Here is a 26,729-nt window from a genome sequence, read left to right on the forward strand (position 1 = left end):
CAATAGGGCACCCCCATCTTTCCACACAGAGAAGGTGTGAAAACCACCATCTCAATGAGGTCTACATCATGGACCACCATGTTGAGCCTTCTTGTTCTCCATTAACATGGTGACTGTGTTGACTCCTGCTCGAAGGACAGGTAGTTTTTCAGTTGGGACGTCCCCTTTGCCAGCGGCTTTCTTCTCAGCACGGGTCATCAGCCTTTGCTTTTTTTTCTTGCTTTATGCCTGGCCTGTACTTGTGGGCAAGCTTAAGCGGCTGAGTAGCTGTTTGTCTGTCCTGGGCCTCGGTGAACTGGTTAATGGCAGGAGGGACTTTGAACTGCTTATAGAGGATGGCTCTTTACTGGTGCAGCCTGATGTCGCAGGGCCATTTGAGGAAGTGTGTTAGATCTCCTTTGGGTTGGATGACCTGCCCAATGCCGAAGTTCTTGGGCCTTTTCTCATACAAAGGATTGACTACCTTTTTGGCTTCCTGTTTCTTGACGAGAGTGGGGGCCAGGACCACCTTCTTCCCCTTGACCTTTCCCGTGGGCATCTTGCACAGCTGGTGGAGAAAGAAGAGGGAATTGTGGGTAGTAAGTAAGTGGTGGCTGAGATCGCGAGAGCAGGCAGACCTAAGTCTTTAGACAGTAATCCAAACATAAAGTCAAAAAGAAACTTTGTAAGGCACGGGACTATGCCATCAGATGGACATAAGAACTGATGAGTTGGAGTGAGCTCAAGCCCTGGGAATCTCAGAGATCTTAGACACCCAGAGTGGAGCTGCCCCCCGACCCTCCTGCCAGCTTTGGAACAGGTGGTGGCCATTAGGCGATCCTGGGTACCTAGTCCATGCTAATGAGGTATCTCAGTAGCCTTAACCTTCCGTCAATGACCTTCCTTTCCTGGATAGTGTCACATCTTTCCCCCAAGTTATATAATCTCTGATTCAACCGGAATGAAGAGTTCCACCCCCAATAAAGAAATATGAACAAGTTAAGATTGCCTCAGAGAGCTGCTTCTTCAAAGGTTGCTGCAGGGAAGGCCTTCACTAAAATAAGCCATGACACTGACTCATGAAGAAGGCTACTTCCCTTCTCCTGACCTTCAGGAACTTGGCACCCACGCTTAGACTGCATCCTGCTTATCTCAGGGCACTATTCCTTTCAGTCTGGCGTGCAGACCATGGACCCCTGTTCCTGTCTTCCTTTCTGAGTTGGTGCATTAATGGTGCCCTGGCACCCCCAGAGGAGAGCTTGGAACTACAGCATTAGTCCCATACCCCCAACTTCCCCTTCCAGTATGGTGTGTAGCTCTGCTCTGAGGCCCACGGGGAACCACTTGGCTGCCAACTTCACGTTCTTGACTTTGCCCAGCCACTAGTGGAGAGGCAGAATGTGGGAACACAAGACTTCAAAGTTAATCTCTATTATAATCCAAGTGGATTTACCCAAATATCTGTAGAACCTTCAGTCTACACATTGCACTTTCTTCTCTCTAAAGCAGATCACATTCTAAGCCACAAAGCAAGTTTTAACAAGTGCAGAAGGAATAAAACAGTTTCTTTTTTCTTATGACATAGTGTGATAAAAGCAGAAATAATTAACAAGAGAAATTATAGATTATGACATGGTGTGATAAAACCAGAAATAATTAACAAGAGAAATTACATAAGCCTCACAAATACTTGGAGATGGAACAATATACTTTTAAATGATCACTCATTGAAGAAATAAAAAAGGAAATAAAAATTAATACATTTCTAGAATCAAATGATTCTTCCCTCCCAGTGATGTCTGACCAGGCCATCCTCTGCTACATATACAGATGGAGCCATGGGTCACTCCATGTGTACTCTTTGGTTGGTGGTTTAGTCCCTGGGAGCTCTGGGGAGGGATCTGGTTGGTTGATATTGTTGTTCTTCCTATGGGGCTGCAAACCCCTTCAGCTCCTTCAGTCTTTTCCCCTAAATCTTCCATTGGGGTGTCCATGCTCAGTCTGATGTTTGGCTGCTAGCATCTACAACTGTATTGGTTAGACTCTGGCAGAGCCTCTCTGGAGACAGCTATATTAGGCTCCTGTAAGCAAACACTCCTTGGCATCAGCAATAGTATGTAACATGTAGCATTCCAGGTTTAACCCATCGAGGTTTCTTCCCTTCTAGATTCTTATTTTACTTTGAATTGTTTTAGAAGCATCTTATGTGCTGATGTGTGGTATCTTTCAAAATGTCATCATGAATTTCAATTAAAATATTTATTTACTTGTCCAAGGCTTTGTCTCTAACTAAATTTTTAAAAATTAAATTTAGATCTTTGGAAATTTTCTACATGTATATAGTATGCTCAGGTTATAGTTTCTCTTCCTGTATCCTCTTTGTTTTGTTGCATGATCTCTATGACCATTGGACTGGGACAATTCACTAGAGCATGATAAGGTTTTATCTACTGCTAAACTTTCAAACATCTTGAGTGCATAAGCAGTGCCTTTTTCTTCAATGTTCTCATAAGTATTGACACAATGCCTGACTGCTAAGTTGTTTTACCCAGCAAAATGTGATTGGAAATGTGAGAATTACCTTCATTAATTATTATTTTTTAATTATTCTTTTTAATTATTATTTAAAATAACGACCAATCAAACTTTTAGAAGAGTTTATTGAGGTTTATAGTTTTGGAGAGTGAGTCCATGACCATCATGTAAAGGAGCAAGGCATTAGGCAAGTAGACATGGTATTCATGCACCTGAGCTGAGAACTTAACATCCTTATCCTCAGGAAAGAGACAGAGCTAATTGAGAATGGGTAGTCTTTTAAAACCTCAAATCCTTCCCCTCAATGACATACTTCCTTCAATGTAGCCACACCTTCTGTCTTTAGTTAGGGTTTTACTGCTCTGAATAGACACCATGATCAAGGCAACTCTTATAAAAATAACATTTATTTAGGGCTGGCTTAGAGACTCAGAGGTATAGTTCATTATCACCAAGGCTTGAGCATGGCAGCATCCAGGCATACATGGTGCAGGAGGAGCTGAGAGTTCTACATCTTCATCCTAAGGCTGCTAGGAGAAGTCTGACTCCCATGTGGCTAGGAGGAGGGTCTCAAAGCCCACCCCCACAGTGACACTACCTCCAAAAAGGCCACACCTACTTCAACAAGATCACACCTCTTGATAGTTTCACTCCCTGGCCAAGCATATTCAAACCACCACACCTTCTAATCCTTCCCAAACAGTTCCACCAGCTGGCGAGCAAGTATTCCAATCGATGAGCCCATGAGGTCCATTTCCATTCAAACAGTAAGGACAGGCCAAAAAAATAGAGATTCTGTTGTGCCCACATTGGCACGGATGCACAGACACAGGGAGAGAGCCAGCAAATGATATTAAATTGTGCATCTATGTCCATCCAGCTTTGAGCTCATATTCAAGTCATGACCTTCCTTTCTGTCCCTTACCAAGCATTTTTGAAGGAGGAATGAGTAGAGAAAAAGAAATCTGAAAGACAAATTTGAGAAGAAGGTATCAGCTCTTGGATATCCAGCACACTAAATGGAACTGGTTCTGCCCAGGATCTGGGAGGGCAAAACATGCTAATGAGGCTGCAGGACTTGCAGTAATAGTGGTGAGCACTTCTGGACACAGTCTGTGATTTTAAGACAATTGAGCAATCCGTAGAGGGTGCTTTCATTCCTCTCACCTTCCACAGAATTTCCTAACATCTTTATTAAAAAAGAATGAGGACTGGCTGCATTTCATGCTTACCAACCTGGATAGGTTGTGCATCTCATTTCTGAACTGAGCTGGGGAAAGTGTGTTATTTGTAACCTTTCAAACCTTAAACTTGGAAAGGAGTCAGGTTTTAAGACCATTCTTTTTAAAATAAAATTTTATTTAATCTGACCACAGCTTTCTTTCTACCTATTCTTCCCAGTCTTCCTACTACCCCTCTCTTCCCAACCACACCCCTCCCACCTCCCTTCAGAACAGAGCAAACCTCCCAAAGATAGCAATGGAATATGGTGCAACAAGATATAATAAAACTAGGCCCAAATTCTCACATCACAGCTGGGCAAGGGAGCCTGGTAGGAGTAAAATGGTACCAAGAGCTGGCAAGAGATAGCCATCCCTACTTCCTTTGTCAGAAGTTCTCCAAACACCAAACAAACAGCCATAATATATATGCAGAGGACTAAGTGTAGACCCATGCAGGTTCTGTGATTCCCACTCCAACTTCTATAAGCTGCCATGTTTAACTAATTCCCTGGGCCAAGTTCTCTGAATATCCTTGACCAGTCTTGATCCTACAATTCCTTATCTCCCTCTTCTGTGGTATTTCCTGAGCTCCAAAGGGAGTGTCATGATGGAGACCTCCAACATGAGCTCTCTCTCTCTCTCTCTGGCTAATGTTTGGGGGTGGGTCATCTCTGCATATGTTCCCATCAACTGCTGGAGGACATTTCTCTAATGACAGACAACTGGACAAGGCACAGACGATTATTCTTTCTATGGCATCAAAAAGGGAGGGTTACTAAGAACTGAGATCCCAAAGTCAGTGTTATTAAAAACAGAAACCTCAGCTAAGCTGATGTATGGAAACTGTCACAGACACTCACTGTGTGATTTTTCTCCATGCTTGAGATGGTGCTGGTGGATAGTGAGGCAGAACTGTGATGGAATGGTGGTCTCTAGGCACCTGCCAGTGTGGGAGGGGCAATAGAAGTGTGAGGGGACATGGGAATGGGGTCTGGTAAAGGAGCTTTGGGACTGAACAATGGTCATGACAGGAAAGGAGACGAGGCATTCTTATGACTTGATTCTGACTGTCCTGTGAAGGTCTGGTTACCAGTTGATAGGCCTCTGAGAAGGGAATAGATCATAAGGGCCTTAACCTTCATGGTTAACCCACGGAAACCTCATGTACTTCCACAGAGAGGCACCTGCTTAGAGGATGGTTACTGGGGTGAAGGACTTTAAAGGGTGTATGTTATTTCTGGGTCTTCTTCTCAGTTTCAGTCAACTTCTCGGTTTCTGGTCATGAGACCATCTTGCTCCATCTTGTATTTCCTGCTGTGATACCTACCTTACCAAACAGACCCAGGAGTGATGGATCCTCAAAACATAGACAGAAGTCTTTGAAGCTGATAAAATAAAAACAGATTTCCTCTTTTCAGCCCTTCGTCGTGAGTACTTCCTCATAGTAACAAAACTGACTAAAACCATACCATATACACACTGTCCAAAACAAATTAGGTCATGCCAAAAAAAAAAAAAAAGAAAGAAAGGAAAGGAGGAAGGAAGTGGAGAAAGGAGGGAGGGAATGAGGAAAAGGGGACTGTGAAGCGAAACCTTGAATGCAGACAAGATTTCAAGTCCAAGGATTTGTTACTTTGGAACTACTTTGAGAAGCTTGGATCAAAACATAAAGAAGAAAAGTGACTCAGGAACAAAAATGTAATTAAACAAGGTCAGAGATGTTGGCCTCTTTAGACCACAGTTGAAGAGTTCTGCCATCTGAGCTAGTCATGGTGGTTGAGTGAATTCAGGCTGAGAATGGAGTGGTTCAGAGGAAAGACACACTTAACTTAAACACTCTACTTTGCTTTGCCATTTAAACCAGACTGGTATATCTTTCAGTAGATTAGTTTCTTGTGCTAAAGAAGTTTAACAACCACTGTGTGGGACAGTTTGGATCCAGTTTGCATGTCTCTCTCAAAGGTTATGTGCTAAAGTGTGATCTTCAGCGGATAAATCTGAGGTGGTAGAACCGGTAAAGAGGTAGGGCCCCGCGGAGACAGGTCAGACCATTGGGCAACCTGCCCTCAGCAATGATGAATGGTTAACCACACTCACCAGGGCATCGTTAGAGTGAGAGTTATAGGAAGAATGAGTGTCTGATTTTCATTTTCCATCATCTGAACATGTTAGAAATGGAGACTTCCAGCATCTCAGAGCCAATGACAAAGAATTTGTAGTTTACCAAAATCAACTTGTTAAGTACCAATAAAGCACACCTTCAAGCTTCAATTTCTGAAGTTTTATGACTTTTAAACATTTAGCTCTGATGTGTTCCTTTTATAATTGCATAATCAAGCGGGTACTTATGGTTCTGGAAGGTATTTCCGACATCTTTTCTCCTCTGAACCCATCTATTCCACACTGCATGCACACGTGGACAAGGCTGTTCTTGCATTCCCAGGTGTGCTGACACAATTTCTCCTCAGGAAACTGAGTAAACTAAAAACATTTTTTATTTCTTCAGTTAAAAACATATTTTTGAAAAAAAAAAGTCAGAGCCATGAGTGGTGGAAGTGTTTACAGGTTCAAGGTGCGTCATTACAGCGCCTCAACATGTCATGAGCATAGGGGCTTGGTTATTATGGGATGGGCCATGAGGAGGAGGAAAAAAACACTTAATTATATCAGTAATTCTGATTTTATTTTTTACAGTACAAACAGACTTTTGCAGAATTCATAATTACTTATAAATGTTAATGCTGACTGTATTTTAAAATCTAAAAATTTCTGTCATTGGAGTTGTGTCTTGAAAATATGTTTATCTATCTTAGTGCAAATGCTTTCTAGAATCCTGGAAAGGCATGTAAAAAAATTTTTTTTGAGGCACTTAAGCTCAACAGTTAATGGAAGATCATGTATTTAAATAATTTACACTTCCATCTGGCTGAAAGAACACCAGGTGGAAGTCTCTGGTCGGGATGAGTCTGTTACGTGGAAGGAAATGTTTGCTCAAAATAAATGAAAGGCAAACATTTACATGCATTCTGTCTTTTTGTCTGCGTGGGTAGACTCCTGTTTTCTGTTCTAATGTTCCCAGGCCTGGATTCCATTTTAAACGTTCACTTTGTGCTGCTGAGGGTCCAGAGGCGTTCCGTTAACGGAATGACTGCCACGGTTTTACTTCCTTCTCCACAGCCTTTTGATCACTAGCAATTATTGTCCCTCTTTCTCGTCCTTTCTGCATGCCAACCCGAAATCAAAAGGGGCTGCCCACTTTCTGCAGGAGAGAGGAAGCTGAGTTTCCTGGATGAAGTTTTCCTTGTTGCCAGGCCAGCTGGCAAATTTTGTGTTTCCCACCGAGTGTCACAGTGTGCTGTCAAAGGCTTGGTTTTGTGAGTTGACTTCTGATAGGCACTTTCTGCATCTTACCTGTCAACTCCGCAGTGGACTTCCTCATTTGCAGTATGTGGCTCGCAAGCACAGACTGAGCCTGACATGCCAAGAAAAGTCCTACGGCGCATTCCACTTACCGGCCCGTTCCTGCTCTTTGTCTTTGCCAGACATATTCTTCCGTGCTCGGGTTCATTCAGTGTGTGGGTGTCTGTGTATCACTAGGGACACATGGGAGCTTCAGCACTCTCCATATTGCTAACCCTAAAAAGGGGGAAAGCCAGGCTTGAGTTCTGGTATCCTAAAGGAGAATTGCTGGTTATGGAGGAGATTTTTTTCCAGGGTTATAAACTAGCTCTCTCTCTCCACAGCTCACTCTCCAGCTTCTATGGGCATGTGTTCAGTAGTTAACAGGAGCTGCATAAATGTTTGGAAATCAGCCTTTGTAGCCCATGTATTTCAAGAATTTCAAAATATTACAGTCTCTAGATTCTATCAAGATCACACTTAGGTTTTTCTTCCAAGCTTCTTAGACTCCCCATGAAAAGAGATCACAAAATCTGTAGAGGCTTCAAACTTGTATTTTTTTTTTTTTTACCAGAGCCAAATGAAACACAAAAATTCCAAATGTTTCAAGTTTTATTCTAGGTTTAGAAGTGACACATTTTTGATTCAGCTCTAAATCTGACGGATCTTCTCTCTTTCATTGCTAGGAACAAGCCAGGCTGAGCTGGGCTGGGGTGTGGGAAAAATCTGAGTACAGCCAGAAAGACCACTGCCCTGTCATACATACAGGCCTCACCAGGGGATGGGGTTTTGGCCTATTAAAAAAAAAAAAAAAAAAAAGATTGGTCACAGGAAGGAAAGTTGCACACGGAATCCCTCTGGGTACAATGTAAGGTATGGTTTGGCCACTCCATTTGCACTGGACAGGAGTTATTTCTGTTATCAATTTTTCTGTTTGGCATTTGGGCTTGGGCCAGAAAGAAGATGTCTGAAAGATGGGGCACTGAGTCTACACTTCGTGGGACTCTGACCTCTGTCCCTGGCCCGCCCAAAGCTTTCAGGTTGTGAACCTGGTACATTCAGAAGCGTGGGTATTACAGTAGTCACCCTCAGATGGGGCCACTCCAAGTGGCTCTGTGGGCAGGTGCTTGTGCTTATCAATGTATGGGAAGCATATGGGCAAGCTGTCTTAGTAAGCTTGGCAAGGACACTGTTTAATATTGTAGTCATCATGTTGAGCAAGCAGGGCTCATGAGGAATACTCAGTAAAATCCCTCCATTCATTTTCCTTACTGTTTGCTTTTCTTTAGTCCCAAATGCCAGACTCTCAATGTTGAGTTGGCTGCCCAGTGTTCTATAGCACCAGAATTAGTGGTGATTTTTACAGAAGAGAGAGACAGGAAGACCTCACTGCTTCAGGTCTCTTGACCCTGAACATTTGTGATCTGACTTTGCTTCTGTAGAACATTCATACAGACTGAATGTTAGAGTCTCTGCAAGTCCAGGTTGAAATACCAGCTCTCAAAGGATAGAATTTGCAAGTGGAGCTTTTTGAAGGTAAGTAGATTGTGCAGGTGGTATTGTCTTGAATGAGATTAAGAACCTATAGAAAAGAGGCCCAGAAAAGTTTCTTTGTCCTTCTATCATATAAGGGCACAAAAGCCCTTATTATGTGTCAAGGACATAGACACCCTACCAGACACTATAGCTGCTGGTGCTATTGGACTTTTAGTTTCTAGAGCTATAAGAAGACAGACCTGATGTTGTTTATAAGTTTCTCAGTTTAGATTATTTGATATGGTACATCAAATGGACTAACAAGTTCATGACTTACACTGTATCTTTCTCTCTCTGCCCTTATCACTAACACTTGAAGGTTTCCCCTCTTTTAATGATTCCACTTGATGGTTATATTCATCTCTTTCCCCAGACCTTGGGGTCACCTCATTATTTATTATCATATTATTATCTATGAGGTCACAAGCTGAATCTATGTTAGCTTTTCATACGAAAGGTCACCTGGTAGCACTCAGTCAACCTTTGCCTCATCAAATGCCATAAGCATGGAGGCCAGCTCCAGTCATCCTTTGTCACCGTCAGAGGAGATAACCTCTGACAGAGGAGTTTCCTCAATATGGATATTTAATCAGATAGCAGTTGTCTTCATTACGTTTTCTGTTGGTGTGGACAAAAACCTCATCACCAAAAGCAACTTGGGGAGGAAAGGGGTTATTGCTTTTTATGACTTGTAGTCAATCATCCAGGGAAGTCAGGATAGGAAGTCAAAGCAGGAAGCTCGAAGCAGGAACTGATGCAGAGGCCACTGAGGAACGCTGGTTACTGGTTTGCTCCTCCTGGCTCCTCATTGTTTTATATACCTCAGGACTATCTGCCCGGGTGTGGCACCTCCACAATGGGCTAGGCCTCTCCTACATCAATCTTCAATGAAGAAAAATACTCTACAGACTTTTCTAGAGGCATTTTCCCAATTAAGATTTTTTCCATGTGCTCCTTCTTTGTGCCAAATTGACATCAATACTAGCCAGCACACTGCAGTGTCCCATGCGACATCCCATCTGGATAACACAAGCCAAGATCTCAAAGGAGCATCAAAGTTTTTTTTTTCCTTAGATTTAAGGAAGGAGGCAGACACTAAGTTACACCTGCATGTTCCTTAACCTTAAGGGACAGAGGCTCTAAATGCTGCCCTAAAAATTGTTTGAATACCAAATTATTTCTCCTGTTCTGCCTAATCATTTTCAGATCTGGGAGGGTCATAAGCAGAAGCTGAAACCTCGGGCTACTATTTTGTCCTGGGAGTTATGATAAATAAGGTTGGAATGTTTTAGTTAACATTGGTTACATGAAATCAAACAGTTAAATTCTAATAGTAAGTTGTTAGCTAAAAAGCATAATACAATTAACACTAAATGGAATTAGAAGTTTGCATTTATATATTTATTTATGTATTTATTCTAATATTTATGTAACAATAATAAGAAAAGAGAGGCCAGGAATTTGAGAGGGAATCGGGGCAGGGAGATATGGGAGGGGCTAGAGAGAGAAATGAGATTATCCATGCACCCTCAATGGACATATTCCGTGGAGATTCTATTCTGCTTCCTCTTGAATCAAGAGCTTGTGGAGGAAACAAAATCTTTTAACAAAGCCAGTGCTCTTCTACTGCTTGTTTAACTAGACAACATAATAGGAAAATTTTAAGAAAATCTTAAGAGTTAAATGGAAGAATATTTGAACACTCTAACCCACTTCCCCAGGTGTGTGATGGTTTTTATATGTTCAGCCTAGACAGTGGCACTATCTATGAAGATATGTCCCTGTTGGAGTGGTGAGGCCTTGTTGGAGGAAGTGTGTCACTGTGGGCGTGGGCTTTAAGACCTTCATCCTAGCTGTCTGGAAGCCAGTGCTCTGCTAGCACTCTTCCAAAGAAGATATAGAACTCTCAGCTCCTCCTGCACCATGCCTGCCTGGATGCTGACATGCTTCTACCTAATGATTATGGACTGAACTTCTGAACCTGTAAGCCAGCCAAATTCAATGTCTTTATGAGAGTTGCCTTGGATATGGTGTCTGTTCACAGCAGTAAATCCCTTAGACAAGTTGCATGGTCTTTAACACAAAATTACATATAAAAAGGAAGAAGTAGCTCAGGGAACCCTGTGGAAGAGGAGGGACAACTCTAGGAGCTAGAGGGCTTGAGAACACCAAAGAACATGGCCTACAAAGTCAACTAAGCAAGGCTCACAGGGGTTCACAAAAACAAGAGTAGTAATTAGGGAGCTGCATGGGTCTGAGCTAGGTCCTGTGAATATATGCTCTGGTTGTGTAACTCAGTGTTCTTATTGGATTTCTAACAGTACAAGTTTGTGGTGTCTCTGACTCTTTGGCCTGTTCTTGGGGTCCTCTGTTTCTACTGGGTCGGCTTGTCCAGCCTTGATACGAGGGTTTGTGCCTGGTCTTATCATGTCTTGTTTTGCCATGTGTGGTTGATAGTCTTGGGAGTCCTGAGGGGAAATGGAGGTGGTGTGGATTTGAGGCAGAGACGAGGTGGGATGGAACTGAGATTATTGAAAGGAGGGAAAACCGAGGTTGAGATGTAATGAATGAGAGAAGAATACATTTTAAAAATATTAAAAAGAAAAAAAAAGGAAGAATTAAGATACCAGTATTTAAATGGCTGACACTTAGGAAGCAATCCCCGCTGCTTCAAGCTGCTTCAAGCGTTGTGCTGAGTCCTGATTGGGATTGGCCAGAGGGTCCTTGCTGACAGCTTTGTGTGAGGATATGTGTATGTGCACACAGCTGCATGTGTGTATTTGTATACCTGGTGCGTGTGTTTGGGTTGTATGTGTAGCAGTTGATGTTATTATTTTTATATGATGGGATTTTAGTACATAGCCAAGTTCACATAGATTTAGGTGCTAGAGTATTACAGAAGTTGCTGTTCATAGTTTACTTCCATAGTAAGACGAAAAACACAAAGAAGAGTGATGAATTCTAAAATGACAAGTCCTGCAATACAGTGGATTGTACAATTTTTAAGTCTGTCTCATTCTTATGACTTCACGTTAGGTGTTTTATGTTCTTTATTTACTTTAAAACATTTATTATTGTGCAGGTGAGTTTGTTTTGTATAATGTATGTGGACATGTCTTTGGAGGTAAGAGAACAACTTTGTGGAGTTATTTTTTTTTCTTCTACCTTTTCACAGGTTCCCAGGGTGGCTTGGCCAGTGACTTGACCTGATAGTCCACCTCACTGGCTCTGCTTTCCTGCATGGTGGTATCAGACAAAAGGCATTAAATCATGCATTACTCCTCCGTTGCCCCTGTCCCAACCCCCCACATTTTAAAAAGAAACTTCCATATGAAGGTCCTTTCTTAGCAGCCAAGTAAGAATCTCTACTCAGGTTAATATTTACAGACCTGGGATGAATTCCCTTGTAACCATGTTTTGTTAGCTCTCTAAATACAGGAAAAAGTAAATCTGAAACTGACCTCATGAGTGGTCTTTACAGTTATATCCATGGGTCATCTCAACAAGGCCTAGATGGGAAGGAGATCCTTGAGCTGAATTGAGAGAGACCAAGAAGTGAGCTGAATGGAGTTCAGGGAGACCTAAGTATCCTGATGTTTGGGAGAAACACTGTGGGATTCTTCTGGTATTGTTCTTTTGGGGTGTTTGCAGAGCTCAACTTATCTTTGAATGTGAAGGCAGTGATAGTGGAACATTCTAGAAAAAATGAGGGAAGAGAAAGCCTCTTATTCAGCTTGGCAGCTGCTTCTGGGCCTCCTTTTATATATATATCCTGGAGAAGACACGGTTCAGTTTCATTCTCTGGTACAAAATTCTGCCACCTCTCTCCAGTTATTCGCTTATGCAAAATTCAGGTGTCAGTGAGGTTAAAGGGACACAATTCAGGACTCTTTTCTGATATTAATTATAAGTTTGAGTTGTTTTTACAAAACACTGTAAGTAATGGGGAGGAAGTTTTATGTACTGGGCTGTTTAGTCTTGATTGTTGACTTGAAGGATTTTAGAACCACTTCGGAGACAAGCCTATGAGCATGCCTGTGTTAATGTTTACAGAAAGAGATTTAATTGAGGAGACAAGATGTGGGTCCTGCTCTGCCCCTGCCTTTGGGCATGGCTTCTGGGGAGGCCAAACTCGGGAGCTTGACTGCATTTCCCTAACATGGCAGCCATTGGATGCTGGGTTTTAGGGAAGTGCTGTGACACTGCTCCCAGGGTGGAAAAATGCAGTCTGAGACATGGAAGAGCTGAAGTTGGGATCCCCTGACTCCTGGGCATCTAGTTGTATTTAGAAAACTGCACAGAATGAAGTTTTGGGAGTCAATGCGCCTGAAATGAGGCCAGGGCCTTTAGGAGCACACAGGCTGAGGACAACATCTAGCCTGGGGCCAGGTTGGGAGCTCCAGCTTAGCTCACCATTGAAGGTAGCTGTGGTTATCTGGAAGAGCAGAGAGGCCTTATATAGGAGACTTAAGCTGTAGCTCTGTTGTGAAGACCTCCATGCTCCCTATGGTGGTGGTTGGTAGATGGGACAGTCCTTGGTTCCAAAGAGTTTATTGGTTGTTAATTGTGGAAAATGGATGTGTACCAACTTCTTAGGGTGGGCTAGAGATTGAATATTTTTTGCAGGGAGGAATATCCAAGAAGGGGAACTTATTTGCTAAACTCTCAGGGCCTCTAGGTACCTCATTATCATGGAAAACTCTGTTCTGGGCCTATGTGGTCACTGGTCATGGTTCCTTAGGTGGGAAGTGTGGTATGTGTTCCAGGCCAGGAATCTAGCAGGGGGCAGGGAGTTGCCTACTGTCTCAGGTGTGTGCTTCCAAGTTTCCAGGGACTCAGACCCGTTCTACCTTACCAAGTATCCTGGCAAAGTCCACAGACCTAAATATGGGTGCATCATGGGATGCTTGATGGTTCCATGTTCAAGAGCTTCATGGAAGAAGAAAGTGAAACACATCTCTGTTTGTGTTCTAAGTGTGGAGGCAACGTGACCAGTGACTTTATGTGTATGCTGCCATGCCTTCCCTGGCATGATGGTCTTCACCATCAAGCCATCAACCAAAGCATACACTTTCTTCCTTAAGTTTCTTTTGTTAGGCATTTTATTGCAGTAATAAGAAAATTAACACATAGATTCAACTGTTGTATTCATGGCTGTGATTTATCCCAAGAAAAGGCTTCAGAATAAGATCACCAAGGAAAAAGACATAGAGGGCAGAATTCGGAAGCCTAAGCAGTGAGCCTGTCTCATATTGGACAGGGCTTCCTCCTCCTGGACGTCATATGCGACAACATACACAGTGCTGTCAAGCATACACAGTGCTGTCAACCAAGGCAGTTCACCTAGCCCAGGTATCCAGAGTTTTCATTGGGGGCTTCAATTCTACAACTGAGTTTCAATTCAGTTGTAGATTGCTGGAGTTTCTGGTTGTTTATGTGGTTTTCCTTCAGTCTCTAGTTCTTCTGGATACCAGGCAGCTTCCATTTCTTTCAGAGAGTAGCAGGTACTCTGTTACCCAATGTAATTTGCATTGTCAGAATATCTGGTGGCCAAAGCCTCCTCCTAAACAAATATGTTCCTGAGAGTCCTGAGCTTCAGTGTTTACTTCTTGGAGCAAGAGCAAGAGCAGAATCCTCCTCTCCCTTTTACAGGATTAATTTTTTCACTATACTGGAATAGTTTCTTCAGTGTGCATGCTTTGTAACACTCTAACAATGCGTGTGATAAATGAAGACGCTGGCACAGAGTTGGGGTGCCACAAATGTACACATGAGAGCCCACATACTTGACATGTACACTGTAAGTATCTTCACTATTGAGTATGTAGTAGATGCCTTTGGATATATTTTTTATTGTCTTATGTCCCTTTGTGGGGCACATGAGGGGAGACATGAATTTTTGACAAACAATGTGTACATATCTTGTGCAGAATCACTGAAGGTAAGCGAACTAATAGCACATAGATTTAAATGTTTACTGGTTTGTGTCAGTGTCTGGGTATACAATGAATAATTCATATCAAACTAGTAGAATGTAACATTTACATAAAATAATACTTTGCAAATTTATGGTAAGTACTAATTACTTGCCTTATTTGCCATGACTATGATATTAAATATTCATAAAAATGTGATTATTTCTTTGATTTGGCAGACATTTAGATTTCTCTACAGCTTTTCACACTGCTAATTTTAATCCAGTAAATTATCTGGAAGAAAACAGTATGCAGCCTAAAAACTGTTCAAAATTCACTCCAACACTGAGCACATTATGGACGTAATGATCCATTACAACCAAACTTCAAGAAGGGCTCATAAGAAAACTGAGAATTAAACAAAGAAATATGGAGGCTATCTTCATGATTTATCAGATATGTTTATTAGAATTTTTTATATATGCTCTGGATGACTTTTAGAAGTATTGTGTGATATGTAACAAATGTGCTTTGAGGTGTTTTGCTTCCACCAGAGACTGGTTTAAGAGAATTTACTAAGACTGTGCCAGTGTTCATGTCCCAGCTTAATGTGCAGTGAGGTTATTTCTGAGGCCCATTAACATGAAAACCTGAACAGCGGCACTAGACAGGTGATCTTTATGGGATCAGAGTAGGGAGAAGCCCCACGTCTGTGGTCGTGGCTCTTGAGTAGTTTCTTGGCATAAGCTTCACGTCAGAAAGGATCTGACTTCTGGGTAACAAGTACAGTTCATGTGCTGGTGACTTATAAGGTCCTGTTAACAAGTACATTTTTATTGTTGCTGTTCAATGAGCACAAAATTAAACTCCTCTGGTATTGTCAATTTCCTGGTCTAAAGTGGAGGGAAAGTTGGGCCATAAAGGCCTAAGCATCTAAGAAACTGGAAGGTTCGAGTGATGAGGAAAAGCCTTGAAAAGTGTATTCATTACATTGTAGCTCTGACAAAATGCCAAGTAAAACAAATATATGGAAGGAAGGGTTTACTTTGACTCAAAGTTTGACTCATTGTGGGGCTTATATGGCAGCTGATTCTGAGGCAACTGGTCATCCTGTGTCTGCAGAAGGGAAGCGGAAGTGAAAGCTGGTATTCAGCTCAGCTTTCTTTTCTCTTCTTTTCCTTTTTCTTTTCTTTTTTCCTTTCCTTTCCTTTCCTCTCCTCTCCTCTCCTCTCCTCTCCTCTCCTCTCCTCTCCTCTCCTCTCCTCTCCTCTCCTCTCCTCTCCTCTCCTCTCCTTTCCTTTCCTTTCCTTTCCTTTCTTTTAAATTTGGTCATGGGCCCTAGTCTATGGATTTGGGCAACTCATGCTCAGGGTGGTCCTCCCTGACCTGTTAAACCTCTCCAGAAATATTGTCATATACTTACCTAGGATTGTGTTTCCATGATGACTCTGCATCCTTTCATGTAGTCAATGAAATTAGCCATTACATCATGCTCTAACTTGATTCTCAGAAAAGAGTTGGAGGGACATTGTAGGGACTAGCCAGATCATGCCTTGTTTATATTATGAATACTTTCATGAAATCACTATAAGAGAGAGATTATATAGTAGAGACCCTTTGAATGTTAGCACCTGGCATGGTAGGTGTATTAGTAGGATGTCTGGACCTAGAACTAGGGATAACTCCAATATTTATTCTTTTTGTTTTCTGTTTCTGAAGGGTTTTGAAGAAGACAAGGGCCTTGATTTTGAATGACCAAAATTTTGACTCTGAAGAGTCATGTCTTTAGAATGCATCTACCAACCCTAAAGTCTTATAATCTAGGGCTGTGAGAGGAGGGAAATGGTGTGGTATGCAGCCACAAAAGGATAGGTTCAAGGACATTGTGCATAACCCTTAAGGAAAATGCAAAATGAAAATAGTGCTTGAAAATGCAAAAGACAAACAATTCAGTGAAGTATGTAAATCTTGAAATCAGGGTTGTCTTTGAAAGTGATTATAATATAGCGTCAGATATTATACAATGGGGATAAAGGAAGAGAACTTGGCTTCTTTACTGTGTGCCATATGACATCATGGTGTGGGTTTAGGAACCAATAGTGGCCATTGCTGCATATGAGGTATGATGTAGATGTGTTTCTCAACTAATATACCTTAGTTTCTCCAGCTTTGCTCTAAGAAAAACATTTTTATGACACTGTCTCACTTTGTTTCTCTGGCTAGCCTACAGCTTATGACCTCTTTTTGCCTCAGTCTCCTGAGCTGTGTGATATCAGATGTGCATTAGTGTACCTGGCTTTGGTTCCTTAATCATGAGCTGGAGAACACAGTAGTATTTAGTTCACCTCATAGAATTGTTGTGAGGATAATCTAGGGGCATTTAGGATAAAGTACTGCTCTACCCCATTCCTGGCACCAACGTCTGTCTTAGTTATGGTTTCCATTGCTATGAAGAAACACCATGACCAAAGCAATTCTTAAAAAGGATAACATTTAACTGGGGCTGGCTACAGAGGTTCAGTCCATTTTCATCAAGATGGGAAGCATGGTGGTGTCCAGGTAGGCATGGCGCTCGAGAAGAAGCTGAGATTTCTACATCTTGTGTTAAAGGGTACCAGGAGAAGACTGTCATCTCCTGGCAGCTAGGAGAAAGCTCTTTTTGCCCACCCTATCATTGACACACTTTGACCAACAAGGCCACACCTACTTCAAGAAGGCCACACTTACTAATAGTGACACTCCCTGGGCCAAACATACTCAAACCACCACATTATACTTTCCCACGGGCTTGTTTAATAAACACATGTGTCTATGGGAGCCATACTTAGCCATAGCATAATGCAAAATACACTTAGTCCAACCTCAAATTTCCCAATAGTCTATCACAGTCTCGTCAATGTTTAACAGTCCGAAGTTCAAAGTCTTTTCTGAGATTCATGCAATTTCTTAACTGTAATCCCCTATAAAATAAAAATAAAAAATCAGATCAAATATTTCCAACATATCATGGCAGAGAATTTATATATTATTGTTCTAAAACATCACAGTGAGGAAATATTGGACCAAAGCAAGAGTAAAAAACCAGCTGGACAATCTCCAAACTCCAAGCTCTGAGTCTCCATGTCTGATGTCAAAACATTCTTTAGATCTCCAACTCCATTCAACCTTGTTGACTGATGTTGAGGGATCTGGCATTCAGCAGTAAAACTCCATTCTCTTGGGCTGGTTCCACTCCATGTTTGCAGCTTTCCTCAGCAGATATTCCATGGCTCTGACATCTCTTAACATTTAAGGGTATACTAGGTAACTCTGACTTTATAGCTTCATGTTCCAGTGTCTGGGATCCACATATGATCTTCTGGGCTCCTCCAAAGGGCTTAGGTCACTTCTCCATCTCTGCCTTTATAGCACTCCATGGTCTGGTTGACTCCACTGCTGGTGCTGTTCTTGGGGTTCATCCCATGGTACTGGCATCTCCAATATGCAGGGGTCTTCCAATGCAACTAGGCTTCACCCATAGGCTTTCATAGGCTCCTCTCATGGTGCTAAGCCTCAACTTCTTTGTGTGACTCCTTCAGTCCTGGGCTGTCAACTGAAAATAAGGTTGAACCATCACCAGTAGCCTTCCTTGGCCTCTCACAGTACCAGAGAAGCCTCAGCTACTCTCCATGACCCCTTCATGCCTCAAACTCAATACCACTTGGGTGATTCTTATACATTACCAAATCCAGCTGCAGCACCAGATACAACCTTGGCTATCTCTGGAACACATGTTTTTTGTGCTCTAAAAAAAAAACAAAAAAAAAAACAAAAAAAAAAACCACTTCCTAGAGATTTTATCTCAATGATGCTGGTCTCTTCTTAATCATCAGTAATGTCTTAGCTCCATCTAACCAGCATCAATTGTCTCAGTAGCCCCTTCTATTCTTGACTCTAAAGCCAGACCCACATGACCAAAACTGCTGAGCTGTGCTGCTTTCTGGGTTTGGAATATATCCTCCCTTGCTCTATTATATCTTAACCAGATTTCTGGTTTTGATGATTTCCTTCATTGCCTAAGCTTGGCTGTCCTGAAACTTGTTCTGTAGTATAACTTTGAAATAAGAGATCTCCATGCCTCTCTTACCTGAGTTCTAGGATTAAAGTTGTATACCAACAGACCTGAACCTAAGCTTTTCTCTACTTGGAATTTGTTCTATATCAGACTGGCCTTGAACTCAGAGATCTGCTTGCCTCTGTCTTCTGGGATTAATGGCAGGTACCACCATGTCTGTGCCTAACCTTCTGAGGGCCACTATGCCTTGTGATATGGATCAGAAGCCTATGTCTTCCAGCCTTAAGAACTGGATCACAGGTGTGCCTTCCATGTCTCGATTGAGGTTCATTCCAGATTAAAAATCCAAATGAAAAAATAATAACCAATTCATAATAATACCTACCCCTTGTTCAACTGAAAACACACAAACAATAAGCCTAGCTGGGTGGGACCTTGCTCTGAAGTCACCACGCCCTTAATCTGTTTAGCTCCTTGAACACAGCATTTAGCTCCATTGCACTTCCTAGTGCCTCTTTACTCTTTGAACCATAACTGTTTTATTTTTCCTTTCTAAACTTGTTATACTTGATCAAAATCCTCTTCATGAGAGTAAACCATAGGACAAAGTCTATGCTGGACTTTTCTGAGTACAATTAATTGAAATCTTTTTACCTTAGCCTCAGGAAGGGCAAAACCCACCCGCATATGTCACCAAAATATCAAAGGAACAGTCTCTAGGCCACATATTGAAATTCTTCCCTGAAACCTCTTGAGCCATCATGCCTCCACAGTTCAAATCACCTTCATCACCACCATCTTCAATAATCTTACAAGGATGGCCCATTAAGCCCCACTTAAAGCATTGCATGACTTTCCAGACCCAAAGTCCCCAAATCTGCCTTCTCCCAAATCAAAGCATGTCAAGCTAATCCCTGGTACCAACTTTTTTCTTAGTTAGGGATTTCATTGCTATGAAGAGGCACCATGACCAACGCAACCCTATAAATGACAATAATAGTTGGGGCTTGCTTACAGGTTCAGAGGTACAGTCCATTTTCTTCAAGATGGGAAGCAGGGCAGTGTCCAGACAGGCATTGCTCTGGAGAAGGAGCTGAGAGTACTACATTTTGTTCCTAGGAGAAGACTGTCATCTCCAGGCAGTTATGGGATGTAGTTTTGCCCACTCCTACAGTGACATACTTCATCCAACAAGGCCACACGTACTCCAACAAGGCAACATTTCCCAATAGTGCCACTTTCTGGGCCAAGCACCACAGTGGTAAAACAGAGCATCCGCCTTGTGGCAAATGCTTAGTAAACCTTTGCTAATATTATGACTACTACATATAGGAAATTAAAACATAGGAGAAATCATTTTAATATCTACCCTGTAAAGAAGAATTTCAGCTATTTAACTTACTTAATTCATCTTTTCTAGAAATGATTGAATTTACTCAAGCTAATGGTTTTAAGAGAGTATAAAATCAGTGTGGCTCGACAAATGATGCAGTGGATGAGAGAAAGCATGGGTACTCTTGGAGAGGACTTAAGATCACTTCCAAATATCTGTCTCCAGTGCTTTATAATTTACTGTTAACTCCAGTTCTGGGGAAAGTCAATGTAAATATAAATCCTAAATCCTGATTTAGATTAGTGACTACCATTATAGGGCAACCTGACTTAGTGTTTAAAAAATATTTATTTTAATTGTGTGTCTATGTGGGTATGTGCACATGGGTACGAGTGTCTGAGAAAGTCAGGAGAAGGTGTCAGCTCACCTAGAGCTGGAGTTATAGATACTTGTAATTTGCTTGTCATGGATGATAGGAACCAGACTTGGTGTTGTGGATTGACATCCCCCGATCCACAACCCTCACAGCACAGCTGTAGCCATTTTATTCCATGCCTTCCATCTATTTCATGTTTTGATGTAATATTCCTACCAGTCATTGACACAGAAAAATAACTTGATTCATAGCAGGGTCATGCTAATCACATCCCCTGTTATGTTTTTGTATGTCCTGAGGTTTGTTAATCTTCCACAATGCTCTACATAGGACCCATCAAATCACAGGTCAGTATGACTATTATGTCTAAAATGGCTTGAGTCAGAGCCAATCACTGGACAGTACTGCCTGTATCTGCTTATGAGCTCTTTGCCATTTTGTATTTTTTTTCTTTTATAAAAAGATGTTTGTTGCCAACATCTTGGCTTAGTTCCAGATTATGAGCTAAGGTTCAGATCAGTCAGTATTAGTGTGTGTGTGTTCAATAAAACACCCCTGTCTAACTAATATCTGTGTTTGTGTGGTTTGTGGAACAGTTCTCAGATCCCAACACTTGGATTCTTTAGAAGAATAAGTTCTATTAACTTCTTAGATATCTTTTTATCCCCTTGATTTAGTTCATTTAAATAAGAATGAGCCAAGTGGACATTTCTATATAAGAGCCAGGGTGGAAGTCTATTCTGAATACTCCTGATTTTGGTTGCTTTGAATATGTTGTAGGTTGATTGTTGCCTGTAATTTTTGAAAACACTCTTGCCTGGCCTCCCTCCCCAGTGTCGCAGTCCCTCATGACTTAGCTCAACTTCCGGCCCACACTCGAGTTCCACTGACTGGCAACCCCTGTGGCTGGCTCTGCCTCTCAGAGCTCTGAGATCGCTCTCCTGCCAGCCTGTGCTCCACTATGGTTACCTCTCTCCCAGAGCCCAGTCTTTTGCCCAATCCTCTGGTTCCAAAGCCTGGCCCAATTCTGCCCTGGCTGTGTTCTTTCTCTCCTGCATACCTGAGTCTCCATGGAAAACACCAGACAGTTCTAACACTTTAAAACTAGTCAGATATTACAACCGCTGGGTGAAAAATATCCTGTCCCATCCTCCTTGGCCTCTGCAGTTGCCTGTGGAGGCTACAAACTATCGGTGCCCCAAGAAACCTACATGTCTACCTTTCTATCCGCGCCACTATCTTGTTTGACCTTAATCCTCTCTGTTTTTCTCTTCCTGTCCTGCCCGGAAATCCCGCCTCCATATATCCTCCCAGTGGTTGACATCTGTCATCTTTATTAGCCAATCAACAATTAGGGAAACTCCCCTACAGTTGATAACTCCTAATCTGGGACCAAGAGAAACTGGATTTTGTGTTTTCTGTTCACAGATTCTTGAATGACTTTGTGAATGGCTGGAGACAACAGGGCAAAACTGTACAAATTAATATATTGGAGAAAAGGTTCGTAACTTCCACAGACTGTGTAGTAGAGCATGACTTTAGATTTTCAGAGCAATTGGTCTACTTATTATAGGCTTCTCATAATAATTTCTATGTAAAGTGAAGATGGTTCCAGACTCCCTGGCTGGTCTATGCTTAGAAGCCAGCATATTGTCTGCCCTGTTTTGGCATTAGAGGCCTCATTGCTACAGTTTGCATTCTTCACGCAGTATTTGTATCCACCTAAATCTATTTCTTTTGTGCTACTAATTACTGTAGTTTAACTATGGTCCTTGCATAATTATTGAACTTTAAGAGCCACACCTTACTTTTATGACAGCTATGTTTGTTATAATTGTTTTCTGTTTGTTCTGTAAGATTATCACACTGAAATGATATTAAATCATGATTCTGTTATCAAAATGTTTTGTAATATTCTCAATTTCCTTTGAACTATAAATGATATAAATAAGTGTTTGTTGAAAAGTCTTAAATTCACTTACAAGTCCTATTGACTTTTCCAATACAGAATCTTTTTTCTCTACAATTGCTTTCTGACAAAGTAGAATTGATATTGTATGGCAAAGTCATTGGTAACAGTCACGGTTTGTGCAGGGTAGGTCAGACTGTGTTCTGACTCATACAATTTTTTTGTGTGTCATTGTTTTGAAAAGTGATACATGATTCACCTAAGTTAAAGTCTATAAAAAAAAATAACACACGGGATGTCATGGTAGAGTGTGAAAGTATTCTGACCCATTTTTTTTTTTTTTTTACTTGTCAACAAACCCACACAAAGTCCTCAGAAAAAGCTACAAGATGGCACAGTACAACAACCAGGCACGCGCTAGCCCCTCTTCCATCTTGTTCTCACCCTTGATGTGGCTACAGGTCTTCAAGTTAAAAATAAAAATAAATAGAAGGAACCCTAAACTGAGTGCTGGTTACGTTTAAGGCTTACCCCTGAGTGCTGATTTTTCCTAGCCTCAACCCACCGGACCTTTACACATGCTTGCCTACGGGGTGGGGGGGGGAGTGGGGGAAAGGAGCAAGTGGGAAGGCGCCTTGGAACCGGATGCTGGCCCTGATGGGTCCTCTCCAGGGCCTGGCGCTGCTCGCAGTACTCGAGCTTGAGCTATCAAAACAGGAGAACACTCAGGAGTTATAGGAAAAAAAGTCCTTCCTATCAGAAGATCCCTGCAAAATATATCTCATTCTCCTTTCCATTAATCTACTTCCTGAACGCTTATTGTTACAATTTTTATCCCTGACCAAGGGTTGTCTGCGAGCATCTCATTATTGCAAACATGGGGCCACAGGAGGGAAGTTTCTAAGGAATGCCAGACACAGGAGGTCAGAACACTTCACAGGGGCCGATAGCAGCTGCGGGTACCATCTGACTGATCCACACACATCCTCCGAGCTGCTTCAACAGTATGTGGAGCTTACAGAAATCTGGGCCCAGCCGCCGAATGTCATTTCCCATAAAGGAACTGGCTGACTTGCGCTGGTTCTATCCTGAGAAAATGTGTCTGGTGGATCAGGCTATTAACCCGAAGTGTCTAAAAGAAGCACCAAATATGGAGGAGAGGATGCTCTTTGTTAACAGGGAAACAGCACTGTTTGCCTTGTCAATTTAAAAGGCAGGCAGGAAGCGTTGCGACATCTGGGTTTTAAAAAGTCAAGTCTGTGTTTTGTATGTGCTGCCTTTCACTTAATTGGAGCGTAATTAAAAACATAAACAAGGAAAATTTGAAAATCCAGGATCCCTAGCATTTGTATTCCTAGACTTCTCGCCTCACCTGAGTGGGAGCAGGCCTCCTGGAAAGGAGCAAATCTTAGACTGCTTTGTTCTACCAGCTTTCACTTTGCAGATGAGGAGGAAGACCAGCACTGCTGCTCTTTGAATTAACCAGGACAGATGAACCGAGGTCAGCTCTCTGGAGTCTGGTCCCGTTGATTTTTTTTTTCCTAACAGTATTGGGAGCATTATTTTGAGTTAGTTACTTAAGAAGATATCATCTATCTATCTAGAGATCGTAGAAGGGAATTTACTGTAGCCTCTGTGCACTGAGTGGGTTTTGAAAAGTTGGAGGATCCTGCTGTGAAATGCCACTCACTGACCCATCACTTCTTGGCTGGTGGGAAAGAAAAAGTGTAATGATGCTATAGAAAGGCAACCAACCATTGGCTCATTGGTTTCCATGGGCACTTTTGTGTGTCAGGAGGTAGGAACCTAAGGATGTAGAAAATGGTTCAGGGAAGATTGCCCACTGTTTGTCTACCGTCATGGTGGGGAAAGAGGGTAAGGCCAATTTCTGTATGTTTCCGGAGTTTTACACTTAGCTCTTCTGTGCAATAATTTGCCAGGACTTCCATAACAACAAAACAAAACAAAACAAAACAAAACAAAACAAAACAACCAATAAACCCTGGGTGGCTTTAAACATTATGGTTGGATTGCTTTATAGTTTTGAGGATGAGGAGTAGAATATCTACATGTTTTCAGGGCAAGACTCCCCCCTGACTCCTCCAGAGAAGTCTTTTTGTTTCTTTCAGCTTCTGAGTCTTGTGTTCTTCCTGGAATATCTCCTCTCTCTACCTTCTCTGTTCAACTGGCCGTCTTCTTGGGTCACGTTCTTTACAGGGCTCTTCTCAATTTCTCCTTACATAGGTATGAGGCAGGCAGACGGGCTATCCTCCTGTAGAGTGACTTTATCATAATTAAATGCATCTGCAACAGCCTTGTTTTATAGTAAGGTCTCATTGTGACCTATTGTTATATATGTGGGGAGAATAAAAGTATAGCATAGGTTTTTGGGATGTTTCCTCCAATAAGTCACAATATCAAGTAAACTAGAGCTGTGCTGGATAGTTTTATGTCAATTGGACACAAGCTAGAGTCATTTTGGAAGAGCAAATATCAGTGGAGCTAGTACCATCACTGGATTGGCTGACCAGCAAGTCCGTGGTACATTTTCTTAATTGATTTTTTTTTTAATGTGGGAGGGCCCAGCTCACTGTGGGTGGTGCTACCCTTGGGCAAGTGATCTTGAGTCCTATAAGAAGGCTAGCTGAGCAAGCTGTAAGAAACAAGCCAGTAAGCAGTGCCCTCCACAGTGTCTGCATTAGTTATAGCCTTAGGTTCATGTCTTGACTTACTTTGATGATGAACTTTGAGGGGGAAGTATAAGCAAGGTAGACACTTTTGTCCCCGACTAATTTTTGGTTATGATCTTTCATCACAGGAATAGAAACTCTATCTAAGACAAAAATAGACAAGGGAAATTGAGGACAGAGTTCTGAGAGAAGCTATTATTTCATTCATGTTGAGTTAGAAACTTTACAATCAACTGCTATGGATTCACTATGTTACTCATAAAAGTACTGGAAATGTAATCCCCACGGGACAGTATTGGAGGTGGGACCTAATGTAATGAGGGGATGTAATGATGCTGTGAAGATAGAATGACAGGGTTAGTTCACTCTTGTTTATCTCCTTTTGTTCATCCTCCTTTTGCCGTCTATGGGATGACAAGCAAGAAAGAACCTGAATCCACGATTCTCATCTCAGACTTTCCAGCCACTAGAACTATAAGCCAATAATTTTTTGTTCATTATAAATTGCCAACCTATCCTATTTTACTATAATACAAAATAAACTTAGGCAGTGGTACTATGAATTGTTTTTCAATGCCAGCTATAGGCAGGGATTTAGCACTCTGAGATTGGGAACTATAGGAAGATACGGTATCAGAACTAACAAGATCTGTAAGTGAAGACCTTGCCAGTGGACATTATCACCGAGTGTCTTTGCTTCTGATGAACTTGAACAGCTCCGTATGAGATTGCTGTATCACAGAGAAAAGTGCCTTTATGATTTGTAGTATGTAATTTCAGACAAAGCTCATATTAAGCATTTGAGACTGTGATAAATACATGAGAAAAACAACAGGAGGGTTGAAGGATTCCTTTTGGTGGGGAAGAGGTGCTGGGGGAGAGCCGCTCCCATCATGGCAGCCAGGAAGCAAGGAGAAGGAACGCCAGCTCTTACTGGAGTTTTCCTGGTTCCCCTTTATTCCCTCTCGGCCTCCAGCCTTATGAGATGGTGCCACTTACAATTCTTTGTGAGAACCCTTTCTTAGCTATAACATACCCAGAGATATGCTTTACTAATATTATAGGGAATTCTCAATAAAATTATTGTTACAAGCAAGCTTAACAATTGTAAAGCTTGTATTCAGTCAACTCGGAACTATTTCAAGCTCTATATTTTGAATATACAAAAGTAATATGAAAAGTTCATAAATGTGTTATGATTTGTATATGATGTGCCTTCTATAGGGCTCATGTGTTGACAGTTTGGTCCCAAACTGGTGAAGCCAATCAGTGGGAAGCAATTGGATCATAAGGGAACTTACTTCATCAATATTCGTCTTCTGATAAGCTTAATGAATGGAATATTAGAAAGTGGAGTCTGCTTAGGGGAAATTGGTCAACGGTAGCACGTATCTGTGTTTGAAGGATGCATCTTGCCTTGGTTTCCCATTATTCTGTCTCTGTCTTCTTCTTGGCACCATGAGCTAAGCAGCTCTCTTTATCAGATCCATCTCTCACGAAACTTGGAGCCAGAACATCAAGGATTAAAACCTCTGAGCTTCTGGGCTAATATCCACTTATCAGTGACTGCATTCCATGTGTATTATTTTGTGATTGGGTTACCTCAAATGTTTTCCAGATCCAACCATTTGCCTAAGAATTTCATGAATTCATTGTTTTTAACTGCTGAATAGTACTCCATTGTGTAAATATACCACGTTTTCTGTATCCATTCCTCCATTGAGGGACATCTGGGTTCTTTCCAGCTTCTGGCTATTATAAATAAGGCTGCTATGAACAT

The sequence above is a fragment of the Apodemus sylvaticus genome, chromosome 4 (genome assembly GCF_947179515.1).
Source record: "Apodemus sylvaticus chromosome 4, mApoSyl1.1, whole genome shotgun sequence".
Taxonomy (NCBI): Eukaryota; Metazoa; Chordata; class Mammalia; order Rodentia; family Muridae; genus Apodemus; species Apodemus sylvaticus.